This window comes from Mesocricetus auratus, unplaced genomic scaffold (assembly GCF_017639785.1).
Source record: "Mesocricetus auratus isolate SY011 unplaced genomic scaffold, BCM_Maur_2.0 Super-Scaffold_100009, whole genome shotgun sequence".
In the NCBI taxonomy this organism is placed as follows: Eukaryota; Metazoa; Chordata; class Mammalia; order Rodentia; family Cricetidae; genus Mesocricetus; species Mesocricetus auratus.
In genome coordinates, this window is record NW_024429193.1 from 32,003,635 (window position 1) to 32,019,466 (window position 15,832).

Genomic DNA, 15,832 nt, shown 5'->3' on the forward strand with positions numbered 1-15,832 from the left:
TCACCTAAAGGTATATGTAAATGTATAAGTGTGTCTATTTATATATACATATGTATTTAGAGTGAGACTACCCCACTTGGGCTAAAAATACTGTCTATGAGACAGGCCAGCTAACAAATCATAGTACTGTACATTAGAAACCCCATTTCCAGGTGGTTAGAAGAGATTCCTAAAACAACATAGGCTATTGCCTCAGAGGTAGAAGGTAAGTTGCTAGTGCTAAAGACACCATGCTCTGTGGAAACGGGACTCTGTGGATCTGAGCTGGGTTTGACCTGAAAGCCTCCTCCCTAACGACTAGCTTTCATATTGTGAGAAGATGCTTTGCAACTTTCTAAGGAGGTAAGCAGCCAACAGATCTACACAGCTGTAAAGTTGGCAAACCCAAACGATCACCATGACAAGGTATCACCAGAAGGCAATAACAGCACTCATCTCTTGTTCATAACCAACAGCTGTCTGATTGGTTTCAAGGCAAACTCAACAAGAGAGAAATTAACCACTAGTGGATCTCAGGGGGAATCTCTACTTCCACTTTACTAAACCAGCATAAGTGCTAACTGCATTCAAAGCAGCCCTTCTCATATCCACAGGTAAGTGTAGCTCTCATCCCTTACCAAAGGAAATTAGTTTTCAGAACAGATGGAGACAGTTATAGAATGCAACTGGTCAAAATGAAGAAAAGAACAGCTGGGTCATCTACAAAACCTCTCCTAGACCTAATGCTCAGGGACATTTTGGAAGATGGCGCTGAGTAGCACACGCGCACACACACACACACACACACACACACACACACACACACACACACACACACACACGCTCCCTTGTAGCAACAAAACAACAAAAACTGTGGTCATAATTTTGAGGGGGAACAGGGGATATAGAAGGAGTTGGAGTGAGGAAAGTGATGGTGCAAACTATACAACTGTATTTTAGTTAAATAAAAAACAGGGAATAAAATAAATTCTCCAGATGTCAAGATAATGGATAGTGAAGGGTCTGTACTACTAGTTCACATTGCTTTAGTGTTGCTTGATTTTCTTGGAACATCTTGGGGCATATACTGACCAATGTTCTGGGAACATTTTCCACTGATGTTTGTGTAAGTATAGATTTAGAGGACAGAGTTTTCAGAGCAAAGGGCAAACATACTTTTCTGCTACCAAAAATGTTTGAGGTCTCCAGGCTCAGGCTGCCCTCCTGTGATATCATCCATACTGCATGTAGGTGTCATCTGTGTATTTTTAATTAATTATTTTATTTAAGTTAAAAACAATCTTATTTTACATACCAATCCCAGTTCCCTCTCCTTCCCATCCTCCTATTCCCCCACCAACCCCCCATCCCATCCCCCATTCACTTCCCAGGGAGGATGAGGCCTCCCATGGAGGATTGTCAAAGTCTGTCACATGATTTGGGGGCAGAACTGAGACCTTCCCCTCTGAATCTAGGCTGAAAGAGTATCCTTCCATAAGGAATGGGCTCCAAAAAGTCAGTTCATGCATTAGGGATAAATACTGGTTCCACTGCTAGCTGCCCCATAGACTGCCCAAGCCTCTCACTGACACCCATTTCAGGGGACCTAGTTCAGTCTTATGTAGGTTCCCCAGCTGTCAGTCTAGATAGAGTCCATGAGCTCACACTTTCTCAGATCAACTGTTTCTGTGGGTTTCCCCAGCATGGTCTTGACCCCTTTGCTAATCACTCCTCTTTCTCTATAGAGCCTTCATCCAGAAGGTGATGGAAGTAGAAGCAGAGAATTGACAGCTAAGCACTGAGCTGAACTCCTGGAATCCAGCTGTTGAGAGGGAGGAGTCATCTGGGTATTTGTATTGGCTTCTTGAGAATGCCATTCCAGGAATGGAGTTAAAACCCTGCTTGCTGTACCTCCAGGAGGTAAGCTTCCCAGGAAACCCTCTCTTCTGCCAGTTCTGGGGAACTGCAGTAGAACTATTTTCTATCTCACACTCAGGGTCAAATATCAGACTTTTCATACTATTTAAAAAGCAGGCCACCTTTTTCCATATTGGAAAAAAACAAGAATAAGAAGTAACAAAGCTAATTTAAATAACTTGCTGGTTGGATGAGAGAAACTATCCCCCAAAATATCTGCCAAATTTTTCATCTTCTGATTTCTAGAGCAATTGAGACATCACCTTTTGGAACCTTAATGTTTATCTTAATTATGAGAGCATGTTCCTTTATTTTGGTAGAGAAAGTACTTTGAGAATACCAAATCTTACAGTTGTGCACTTCAAATATCTGTATGTCAATCATAACTAAATAAAACTAAAATAAAAATCATTTTGCAACAATGCATTGGACCTCATATCACAAAACTGTCCACCTCAATTTTAGATGAATACATATTTTCTTCTGTTTGTTTATGTTTGGGCTAAAACATAGAATAAATATGAAATATATCAGGGCACAGCAAAATGAAGGTAAGTTAGGTTATACCAGAAGGCAGAATGTTCCAGAGTGGACATTGTGTCTGTGCAGTTTTAGATACTAAATACATGACTATACTTGCTTTGAACACCCAATTACCTTTTAAAATAACTCTTAATTTATTGAAAATTTCCTCTATCATCTCTATTTTTCTATTTATCATCTATCAATCTATCTATCTATCTTCTATCATCTATCTAAATTTTAAGTATCTATTGTCTACTTATATTATCATCTATCAATCTATATCAAACATGTACCTGTCATCCATCTATCTATCTATCTATCTATCTATCTATCTATCTATCTATCTATCTTTTGCCATTTCTAGCACTCTTCCTTCTCCACCTACACATACAGATTTTCAACTGCTGTCATCTTCCTTTTGCCTAGAGAAATGTGTGCACACATATGTGTGCATGCTCTATGTAATTCCATTCACATACACAGTTTTTAAATGTAAAATCACTTTAGTTTTGTACCTATGGCAAAGTTTCTATTTTTATTTCATTATTCTTAGCATGTTTTGAATTTATTGACTTTTCTTCTCTTAGTATTTTAAAGATATTGCTGTTCTTGGATTTACCCTGCCACAGAGTAAATATAACTTGTTCCTCTGTGGGAGTTTGCCTGTGGCTGCTTTACAGATTTTAATATCTGTTCATAAAATTATTTCACTTTGATGTACCCTGGTATGATTTTCTTTGTTCTTGTGTTCGAGACTTACTGGCCTTTTCAGGATCTATGGATCTACTGTTTCTACTTAATTTTTAAGAATTTTGGCCACCTCCTCTCCATGTGCATTGTCCCTCTTCCCCTCATGGTAGATCTGAATTACTTGTAATTTGGGCTTGCTTGAAATGGTTCTGAAACTCTTATTTTTGTCTTTCTCCAGCTTTAATCTTGGCTAGTTTTCAAGGCTGTATTCTAAGTAACTAGTCATCTCCTCAGTGCTCACAGTCTGCAGTGACTCATGTTTTATGTTTTCACTCACAGACTATTCTCCACTGTACCACTATGTTTGGGTCATTCAAAATGTTTTCCCATGGCTGTACTGAACAGGCACTGGCTCTACTCTTTTATTGCTCAATATTAAAAAAACCAACAGTAGCTATTTTTTAAAAAGTATTTCCTTGTAAAGCATTCATTTTAGTTTTTTAAAATTTATACAAAATAGTTATACATAATTATAAGTTACAGCAAGAAACTTCATTACAAGCACACAATGTGAACTAATGAAATAATAAGTTTTCTTCTTATCATCCTTATTTAAAGTCTTCTAGCTCCTCAATTCTAGTTCTTCATAAAATACATGAAAGGATACTGTGAGTTACAGTGACCATGTTGTACTGAAGGACACTAGAATTTTATCCTGCTGATTGTTTTGTTTTTATTATCTTACTTCCCTTCTCTCTGATTTTTTTGTAATCACTTTTCATAACTACTGCACTGAGATCAGTATTTTAACTTCCAATTATGGGAAAAACTATACAATCTCTGCTTTTTTATTTCTAGTTTTTAAACATAATATTTTGCTGTGATTGACAGAATTTTATTCTTTTTTATTGTTGAAGCATGCACCATCTTTTCAAACCAAATCAACAGTCCATATGCAGATAAAATGATTTGTTCTCTCATCCAGTGTGAATAAACATGGGAAGTAGATAAGTCTTTAGCTCACTGGTTTCATTTTCTTTGGATTTAGTCTCAGAGATGGAGTAGCTGGATCATGTAGTAGATCAAATTTAGTTTTTTTGAAGGGGATTTTATAATGAAAACATTTGATTTATTTACTTATCTTGAAGCTTTCTTGCTCTCCTGGTTTTCTCATGAGAACATGCTCATGAGAGAGTCCTTGCAGTTCTCCCTGGTGTAGCCTGATCTATCTGCATTGTCTTGAATTTTCTCATAACAAGAGGTAATAGGGAAATGTGCTGCTTCCTCTGGTTCATAGTGTACACCTGACTGTCTATTATAATCAGTATCCTGATATAATAAAAAAACAACACTGATTATAATCTAACATCACATGAAAATAGTTATGTTCTGCTTGGTTTTATTTCCTTTTGACTTGCAGGAACTGACAGGGGTATGGAAAGAAGAAAATAGACAAGGTAAGTAGCTAGATTTTAAATTCATTGTGTGTTTTGTTTATTGAGATGTGGGATACATGATCCCATCTCATGTGCAATAGATTAAAAGAAACTCCCAGGAATAGAAGACTAATGAGTATACATTAAAGATTTCTTAATTTCTTTTTAATATTTTCTAGAAAACAACAATACCCTCAGATGTTAATTAATATTGAGTATTAAAAGTTACTATTAATAACTAGTTTGTGTTAGTGTAAAAATCTCATATTATATGCCTCTCACTCAACAAAATCGTATGAATTATAGTCATTAAAGATTATGTTTAAGAAGCATTCCTGTATACCACAGTCAAAAAGAGGACCCTCTTTTTTTCTTTTTTATTGTTACTAATTTAAAAAATCTTCCAAATCTTCACTGTCAGAAAAGAATATTCAAGAGCTACAGCCTTTGCTGCGCCTTTTCTTGAGGAGACGAGAAGTGTCTTTGCTCACTCCAGATAGGGTACCAATAGCAGACTGAAGAAACGACTGTTCTTGTGTTTAGCTGCATGAACTAATGGGCCTTTTGGGATTGCTTACAGAACCATGGATGAGAGATTGCATACAGATGCAGAAGTGGTCACATGCAATCATGCCATAGCAAAGCCCACTTGATCATGGATGGTGACATATGAAAGCCACATCTAAGAGCTTACTTTCCATCTCATAAGCAGCTCCACCAAAAAGAGTTCTCCTCCCCACCCCAACACTTGCTCATGACTTCCACAATCTTGAGAAGAAGTCCGGAGGGTCATAACTTTCTAATCTTCTGCTACTGTAAAGGTCACACTTGCTTCTTGAATTTTATAAGCCTCCCTCGTCCTTCTGGAATGGAATGCTTCAAACTGGAAGAAACAGCTACACAACACTTGTAACCAAGAAGATGGAAGCTTATTCAGGCTTCATCTGTGTAGGGTGCTTTACGTAGGTTCTCTCACTTAGCTCTCATGAAAACAAGTAAGAAAACCTGATTATCTCTGTTTTGCAAACAGATGAGTCGATCATAATGGGGTCAACTGCATTATATTAGTAAATGGAGCTTGGAGGATTAACGCCAGGATTTCCAGAATCACGAAATAAAATTGCTTTTGTTTGAGGTCACTCAATGATTTTTAAGTGGTACAACACTTGGATACAGGATAAATATGTTTTGTATTTTATTGTCCAATAATATGGTGGCTGTATTAATGAAACTATGTTAAATATACTATTTCAAACATAGAAATTTTTAAATATTATTATCCTATCCCTTTCCCAAAACATACAAACAAAGGCTTAATAAATACCCTTTTCTTATCCAGTCTTACACATTTTCCTCCAGAAACACTGATAAATGAATTCATGTATAAGTGTTATAGTGACTAGCATTTTTCCTATTGTTAATATTAAACTTTCCCTCCCAAATCTTGAAAAAAAAGATTTTCCAGGATTCTCTCATGGGGGCTGCTGAAAAAGAACCAGAAGCATAATTAAGGAGATAACAGAAGAGGCAGGTGCTAATGAGAAACAGCATTTTACAACAGCATTAAAAGCTCCAAAGAGGAGACTCCTCAGTCCCATTTCAGTGAGTTCATGGAAGCAGATGCTTCGAAGAAATGCTTGTAATGTCTCCCAGAGAGCACCCGCTTTCCACACGGTGTCTTTTACCTGCTTCTTTCCGCTTTGAGCTCTCTTCCCTGACTGCTCTCTCAGGGCTCCTTCCAGCATTCGTCTATTATTCTGCAGCGGAGAGCCAGCTCAACACGTCCCCGAAGTCATCTTCCATCATTTAGCAGCACTTGCAATGATCTCTTTTCATCACTTTATAAATGAGCTAGCAAGAGTGGAAAAGGAGAAAAAATGCAATTCATTTTCTACAGATATCTAAATTCCATCAACTAGTATTCATTTTGTCATGAACCACTTGCTCCAGATTGTGCTATGTAATATTTTATTCATATAATCCATTAGAGTGTCCTTAGTTTTTGTATTTTCTATATATTTTGGATGAATCTTGCTTACGTTTTTTGTTTGTTTGTTTGTTTTGCCTGTCTCTCTTGCTCTGCATTCATTTTCGCCTTTCATTAGTAGTCAATTTTAAACTGTAATTAGGAGGATTCCATTGAGGATACTAGGCAATAACTGGGAGAGCATGGGAGTACTCATCAAAATAGACCATGCTCAGAAAAGAGACTAGAAATGTGAGGAAGAGAGAATAAAGAGACTTTCTAGGGAAACTATTGGATACTTTAAATTAGTGAATTATTGCTTATGCATGGCTTGTCAGATACATTATTTCCCTAATTTGTCTTTCATGTGGTGTTAGTGATAATGATTAACTGAGTTAAAGGGAGATTTTTTGTTTTTTTCTTAAATCTTAGGATTCTTCAAAATATAGAAATATGCATTATGCTCTAAGTTCTTTAAGCTAAAATAACATTACTTTAATGTGTATTTAAGGGCTGGACTTGAATTACATATTAATACTTAGGACATTCTGCAAAGTCTGACAAAGAGATGAAAATACATCCCTTAAAGTACCCGCCAAATTATAAAAAGAGCCATTTATGGCTGGGATACTGTGGGTTATTCCAGCATGTAAGCATAAAGCAGTTTCTCATAAACCCATGAGTTTTAAAGAAAAATTGTCCATAAGAGAAATAAAGGAGAGAATTTCAGAAGCATGCAGATCTTTATGAGCAAATAAAAGAACATTCTTGTGTAAGTGGAGTTCTTAATTGGTCTAAGTAATAAAAACCCAGAGTCACATATAGAGAAAAATGCTGAGAGATCAGAGAGGAGCAAGCTATCATGGCATGTTATCTCCTTAGCATCTCATCTCAGCAGACTAGAGAGCTATTTCCTGTTTCTCCCTGCTTATACCCTGTTTCCACCCAGCTATCTCACTTCCTGTCTGTCTGTACAGACCTCCAGACCTCTATAATTAATTAGTGTCAAGCTCCATTCGCTGACCACATTCCTGAGAAACTGTGGATGGCTTTGTCAATGAGAAAATGGCTGCAAATCAGGTGTGCTTTAATTCCTAAAAGCCAATCAGATATTGCATTAAGAAGGTGGATGGGATTGGCCAGGTATCTCAGTGTGTGACGATTTTCCTTCAAACTTAATTAGAGTTTGACTCCTGGAACCCATGTAAAGCTGGAAAGAGAGAACTAATTGCACAAGTTTGTTCTCTGCCCTGCAAAAATGCATTGAGGCATGTGTGTATGCATGTACTTGCTCTGAAGTGGGCGCGTGCATGTGCGAACACACACACACACACACACACACTACTAAATAAACAAAGAAATAACAGTCTCTGGCAACCACAGTTTTCTGCTTATCAGTTCGTTGATGAAGATGTATGGTACTTGTTGTCCAGTTTTGTGAGAAGAAAACATAAGTGACTAGATAAGTGGAGGCCATTCATAGGTACAGATAGCATAACTGCTCCAGTAAAGAGCAGAGTTAGGAGTGGCACATGGTGTTGCCACTACTTCAGATTTTCCCATAAGATTCACTGCTGTGGAGCAAGTACTGGAAACCTACAAGCATAGCCAAGAGAGCAGATTCTGCAACCACATCTGATTGGATTAAAACCTCCACACGGCTATGTGTGATCTTGGATGTGTTAATCATACCACCGTGTCTCCATTTCTCCATCTGTGAGTGGAGTAAGGAGAGTCATTTTAATTTATTGTGAGTAGGACAAGCATACACCAGTGCAAAGGACTATGAGAATACTGGTGCATAGGAAGCACCTCACTTCAGGTTTGTCTTTGACAAGTCATTGACATAGATACCAAACATGATTCCTACTGCAATTGCACTTCAGTCTTGTTCGTTTTCTAAAATTTTAACATTTTTAAAATTTCTTTTTTACATTCCAATCTCCATTTTTCCTCCCTCCTCTCCTCCCACTTCCCCTACTCCTCCCTACCTTCCTTCTGCTCCTCAGAGAGGGTGAGGCCTCCCCCTAGGAAGTCTACTAAATCTGTTCATTACCTTGAGGCAGGACCAAGGCACCTCTCCACCCTAAACCCCCCTGTGTCTAGGCTGAGCAAGGTATCTCTCCATATAGAATGGGTTCCACTAAGTTAGTTTGTCCAGTGTCTTCATATATTATCCCAGATGCAGCATTGTCACCTATATTAATGGAGTCTAGTTTGATCTTATGCAGGTCCTCCATTTGCCAGACTGGAGTCAGTGATCTCTTAAGAGCTTGGGTCGGCTGATTCTGTGGGTTTCCCCATCATGGTCTTGGCTCCTTTGTTCATTTCAATTGTAGTTGAGGAGTTTGTCCCAATTCTTAGTTGTGAATTTCTGCATCTGCTTCGATCGGTTTCTGGAAAATGTTCAGTCTTGTTCTTAAAGACATTTTTAATTTTGGGGGGGGATGTCTAGACACACTTTGTCAATGTATTCTTTTCAGGGATGCTGTCTACACTTCAAACAGCATCACAAGGGTGGGGACATACATTGGAGTCATCTAGGAGGCCCAATTCTCCTTTAGATACTAATAGCACCTCTTTTTTGTCAGAGTGAGAAAGAGGCAGTTAAATCTAGTATAATCTAGTTCATTCTTGATCATCAGTGACTAGTTACTGGGCTTAGAATAAATAGCATTTAAGTTGGCTGTATGGTTATGGCCATAATGATTTATACAGCATACCGCCTTTTATTCTAAGACACCCTCAATGATATTTCAATAATAAGTGTTTGTAAACATTGTTTCTCAATGATGTACTGCTATGCACAAATCTTCAAAAGTTCTCTATCAAACAAATCTTTAGGGGACTGATGAATGACTCAGCAGTAGAGAGGATATACTGCCCTCCCAGAAGACCAGGGTTCTATTCCCAGCACCCAAAGGTAACTCACAGCATCTTCTGGTCTCCACAGTCACCAGAGACACACATCAGACACACTCATATATACAAGCACAACACATACACATAGAAAAGAAAAATAAACAAATTACACCCCACCAATTTCTCATTAAATACAATTTTATGAGTTGTATAAATTGAATTGTGACATTGCAGGTATTAAATCTTTCCAACATCAATTCACTTTCAGGTAAAGGTGAAGGTTTTGCACGTTTATTTATTCACTGCTCTAGTTTATGTTTCTCTACCCCATCTCTTTCATGGTCTTTACACAGTGGATGCACACGAAGAGTCAGAGACTATGGTGCCCCACATTCTATTTTTTTTAATATTTTCCATTTTCATAACAAGGTCCAATCCCCACGAGGGATTGAGAAGCAAACAAGTCATGAAACATGATTCGAAAATAAGAAAATTAGTCAGAACATGTATTCTGGATGGAAAATGGGTTGTGAGCAGGAAAGGAATTTAGGGTTTTCTTTAAGGAAAAGAAGGAGGCAATATTTTCACCACAAAAACAGACACTCAATGTTTATAGATCTTAATCATGTTGCCTTCTTTGTGACTTTAAAGCAATAAAAGAAGAGACAATTCAGTGTTGCTTTAAAAAGCTGAATAAGAATTTACATAGGCCATCTTCATTTGATGACTGGAACCCTCCCTGCTCCTAACTTGGTTTCTCTCAGAAGAATGTACCTCACTGAATGGAATCCAGGCCAAGCAAACATATGGCAACAGATAACATTCAGATGAGATAATTCTGAAGTGAGATTTCTCAGAGAATTGCTTTTCTCTGAAGACTTTTATAACAAGATCTTTAAGTTCTATCCATAAAAAAAAGACTGGAGAAAATGACCCTCTAAAATCTAAGAATATGCTCAATTCTGCTCTCTGAAATTAATTCTGGGAAGATATCCATATTATTTTGGAATAGCAAACAGATTTCTCTGGTGGACTTGTGCCAGGATCTCTGATGGATTTACTCCAGGAAAGAGGTAATGTGGACACATTATGTTATTCTGTGTTACAGAAGCATGAAGCATCCCTCTGATGACACAGAAACTGGAAGGTGAGGCATCCCTCTCTTGCCAGGCTGAAAGTAAACTACCACACTGCTAGTTAGCATCACTGTCTAAAAGGCCGCATAGGCTCAAATGTTTCAACACTAAATAGAATAGTTAGACTCTTATTTCGAAAACAAAGGAAAGCAAAGTAAATCTGCATTATACAATCAGAAGTATGAGAGACAGAGTGGGCCAGTGAGAGAAAATGGACATAATGTTGATTCAACGTGACTGTTGAATCAAAATGAGCTAGCAGTAATAGCAGGGAGCTACAGGACGTCAAAGGAAATGAACAGGAAGAAATACAGGACTAATGTAAAGAAATATATTTAGCCCAGGATAAGGGGGATGAGCCCTTTTAGCCAGTTTCTTCACATCACCTAAAAGGTCTTTTTCTAGATGTATTTGGAACAAATGGAGCTATTGTAGCATGAGAGCTATTTGGGGAGTTTTCATAGAGCATTTTGTTGGGATACAGGGTGATGTTCAGTAAGTAAAATGTTAAATAGGGCAAAAACGTAAGTACAAGGGTAATAAAGAGGAATAGAGTGGCCCAGGGTAGGAGCCAGAGTGGGAGGGAACCAGGACCCACACATTGGAGGAGGCTTGTAATGGAATTTTTCAAATATTCATCTCTAAACCTCATTCAAACCAGGTAGGGTTTGTTGGTCTGGAAGCAGCTTGTTCATGGAGGAGAGCACAAATCCCACCCCAACAATCAGATCTAGTCCTTTTTAATTGTGGGATACTGCAGCAGTCAAGGAGTTGAGCTGGTCCTGAAGGATGTTAAGATGATAGAAAGGTTAATTGATGTCAAGGAGGATTCAGTCCAGCTGTTTTAGTTCTAAATAAAAGAAAAAACAATGTCCAGAGTGGCAAGAAGAGAGATGAGTTGAATGGCCCATTAGTCCCTTTTCAAAGGTCAAAGCTGCTTTTAGGGGTTTCAGGAGCTGGTCTTTTCTGTGACAGCTTCATGGCTGACAAAAGGGAAATGAAGGGAACAGTTAGAGTGTCTCATTAAAGCGTCCATCCAAAGGACCATGATAAAAATTAACAGATGGCAAAGATACAGAATATGTCAGGAAGTAATTGTGCAATTTTGTAGCAAACACTAAGAGACAAAGATACAGGAGAAAACGTTTACATTAAGATTTACAGGAATCAGTATAGCATATGGTTAAATATAATGTTAGCATAAGGCTAAATACAGTAGTACAACTGGCTAGACAATGAACCAGAGTTCTTTTTTGAATTTTTATTTTTAAATTTAAATTAGAAACAAGGTTGCTTCACATGTCAATCCCAGGTCCATCACCCTTTTCCTCCCCTCCTTTCATGCCCTCCCACCAACCCCTCCAATATTCCCTCATTCCCCCAGGGAGGGTGAGGCCCTCCATGGGAGTGTCCATAGTCTGTCATTTCATCCAGGGCAGGACCTAGACCCTCCCCCAAGAGTCCAGGGTGAGAGGGCTTCTCTCATTGTTGGATGGGCACCCAAAGTCCATTTGTGTGCAACCCAAGGCCCAATAGATTGCCTAGGCCTCCTCACTGACACCCACATTCAGGGGGTCTTGATCAGTCCCATGCTGGATTCCCAGGCATCAGTCTGGGATTCGAGAGCTAACCCTTGTCAGGTCAGCTGTTTCTGGGGGTTAAACCAGCCCAGTCTTGACCTCTTTGCTCATCAGTACTCCCTCTCTGTCACTGAGTTCCTTGAGTACAGCTCAGTGTTTAGCTGTGGGAGTCTGCCTCTGCTTCCATCAGCCATTGGATGAAGTGAATAAGAGTTCTATAGAAGGATAAGGTAACTGTAAACTGTTTACATCAGACTCCTGCGTAAGGACCAAGCACCTGGAATCTGTGTGAAGGAAATCATTTAAAGTAGGCATCTAACGAATGAATCTGAACATTTCGTGTATGATGACCTTTGTTTATCTTTGTTTCTAACATTAACAATAACCATTATTATTTAATGAGTATCCCAAGTAAATGCCATTTTTGGTTAGAAACAATTTTATAGAGGGAAAATTTAGAAATTGGAACTATTACCTCAAACTATCATATCTAGTATTTGAAAAACGATGACTTAATACATATTTTTGTTTACACAAAATTATTATACGTACATGCAGCAAATATATTTTATATTGTCAGGTTACATAAAGAGACAATTTCATTCTAAGTTGTAGTCTCTCAAAAGAAATGATTTTTATTTTTCTATTGAAAAATATTCCCGGATATGGTGACTACCTTTCTTTCTCTTCAACAGTCTCTTTTCTAGAACACTCTAGAATATAATAGGTTACTTACCAGAGTCAGTGAGTAACACATTAAAAGTAAATGGCTTTTTTTTACATTTTTCTAAAATTAACAGTTTTCTTTTTCTTTTTTAGATTTTTTTAATTTAAATTATAACAAAGTTGCTTCACATGTCAATCCCAGCTCCTTCTCCCTCCCACCCTCCCACATCCCCCCACCAACCCTCCCAGCCCTCCTCCAAATTCCCACTCCATTCCTCAGGGAGGGTAAGGCCCTCCATGGGAGATCTTCAGAGTCTTGTCATTTTGTTCAGGGCAGTTTTCTAATATTAACAAAAACTTTTGAAAATTCTCCAAAACAGTTTCATTCCATTTCTCAAAAAATAGACGAAAGATAAAAATCACTCATTCATGTCAAATTTGCAATATATAATTTTCACCTGACAGACTGAATTAACAAAAAACCAACTAAAACCAACTCTTTACCCTTTTCTGTAGATGGACAAGTCTCTAGGTCAGCATATCTATCTATCTATCTATCTATCTATCTATCTATTGACATAAGGAAGTGTATTACTTACTATCATTCTATTCAAAAATAAATTGGTAATTTTAGATGTATAATTTATAAAGCAAGACAATCAAATTAAATGAGCTTTTCTTAGAAAACATCCTCAAGCATCACTGCCAAAGCCTGTGTACTCTTTGTAGGCATCAAGGTGAGAGAACAGGCATGGCCCTGGAGCTCTCTCACTGGGTAAAGACTAGATTATATTGTACAGGTGAGACCAGGCTGTAGAGAATTCCATTAATCTAAATTGCTTTCTCATGAAGAATCTAAAGGATTGGGATATCACATAATAGAATCATTTGTTGACTCTATGAATATAAAACTATCAAAGACATTACTTAGATATTCTGAATAACTTTCCAAAGATGTGAGTTGATGACACAGTATCTGGCATCCTTCTTTAATGAGGGAACATGGATAGTTAGAGTGTCGATCCCATAATTAGTTTCTGCCAAGAGGGAGACTTGAAATCCAGAGTGAAGGTTAGGGTTAGAGTTACAATGTAGATACTATACTAGTCAGGTGATTTCCCTGTTCACAAGATCTTTATATGTCATGGGAGACACTGAGGGCAGAGTAATTGCTGTTTGCCTCTCTGTTGTTTGAGATATTTAGGATGTGGATGTAAACTCTGATATCCTCTACCCAGAGGCAACAGATTGATCTACCCCTGTCATGTGAGATATGGAGAGTAATTCATCTTTACATAAGGAGGAGGTTTTCTGGTTTGTTCTATATTACTGGAACTAGTCAGGCTTACATAGCCAGAGGTAGTTAGGCCTATGAATCCAGAGACAGAAGCATCAGACTTCTAGAGGATCTTACTTCCCATGCATCCTTGTCCTGTAATGATGCTAGCATGCATCTTACCTTGGTAGAATGGTTTTTCATCCAAAGAAAATTGTACTGCCTCCAAGGGAACTACTTGAGCCTAAGGGTTCCTGCCATGCAAGTATATTGTAGATGCACTTTACTCAAGCAATCAGTCTTTCACAATCATTTTTATATATCTGACTTTTGAATATTATTTTACATTGAACAAACATTAAGATTACTTTAAACTTAATTCGACTTACCTGTTTCAGGTTTAAATTTGAAAATATATACAGAAGACTATATAATGGGAAATATAAATTGGTCTCTCCCTCTAAGTTTGTCTCTGTAAATAAATGAAATTTGTACTTAGCATGACTACAAAGCAAAGTTTTGATTACAGTAAATAATTTGATCACTTATAAAGCAATCATTCATTTGAATGTCTTAGTTATTTTTAACAGTTTACAAGTTGGTAGCTTTTATACGATTAAGATTTTACACTTTTACCCCTGTTAAGTTTGAGCCTTAAAAACTACAATTGGAGATTTAATTGAAGAGCATTTATCATCAAAATAAAATTTTAAAACATTAAATAATAGTCTATAGAAGGACCGGGAACCTTATTTTTCTGGATCCTTTCATATATGTCTTTAGAGAATCTCACAATTCTTTGTATGACAAAGTTTATCCGAATAGCTAATGTTGTAATTTTTTTAAAAAGCAGCTTAAGAGAGGAAGACACTATGCAACAAGCTCAAGTGAAGGTTTTTTATTAGGTGAAAGGGATTATAAAAAGGGAAAGGGGAGAGTGGACAGCAGCAGTGGGAGAGAAGAAAGAGGAATGCAGAGAGGGACAAAGAGACAGTGAGAGAGACAGAGAAAGAGAGATAGGGAGAGAAAGAAAGAGAGAGAAATGAGAGGTGGGTAGGGCCCTTTTAAAAGAAAACAGTGGATAGAGAAAATGTGGTACATTTACACAATGGAGTACTATTCAGCAGAAAAAAAAACAATGGATTCCTGAAATTTGCAGGCAAATGGATGGCACTAGAAGAAACCATCTTGAGAAAGGTAACCCAGTCACAAAAAAGAAACATGGCATGTACTCTCTCATATATGGATATTAGACATAGATCTGGAGAGTGCCAGCCTACAATCCCATGGCCAGAGAGTCTGGGAAACAGAAACTTCATTCAGTGGCTGATGGAAGCAGAGGCAGACCCCCATGGCTAAGCACTGAGCCGAACTCAGGAAATCCAGTTACAGAGAAGGAGGCCAGATGAGCAAAGGGGTTATGACTGGACTGGTTTAACCCCCAGAAACAGCTGCCCTGACAAAGGTTAGCTCTTGAATCCCAGACTGATCCCTGGGAATCCAGCATGGGACTGATCAAGACCCCCTGAATGTGGGTGTCAGTGAGGAGGCCTAGGTAATCTATTGAGTCTTGGATAGTAGATCAGTATTTATCCTGTGTATACAAATGGACTTTGGACTCCCAACCAACAATGAGAGATGCACTCTTACCCTGAACTCTTGGGGGAGGGTCTAGGTCCTGCCCTGGATGAAATGACAGACTATGGACACTCCCATGGAGGGCCTCCCCCTCCCTGGGGAAATGAGGGGATATTGGGGTGGTTGGTTGAAGGGCATGGGAGGAGGGGAGAGAAACAGAG

At 38.0% G+C, this 15,832-nt stretch overlaps 1 long non-coding RNA gene across 1 annotated transcript; it reads left to right on the top strand.

Moving 5' to 3' along the window:
- Positions 1-1,777: 1,777 nt before the first annotated feature.
- On the top strand, positions 1,778-5,854 carry LOC110342196. The gene is made up of 3 exons (XR_002384208.2): positions 1,778-1,899; positions 4,532-4,568; positions 5,128-5,854. It is a non-coding gene; the product is annotated as an uncharacterized LOC110342196 (long non-coding RNA).
- The last annotated feature ends 9,978 nt before the right edge of the window (positions 5,855-15,832 follow it).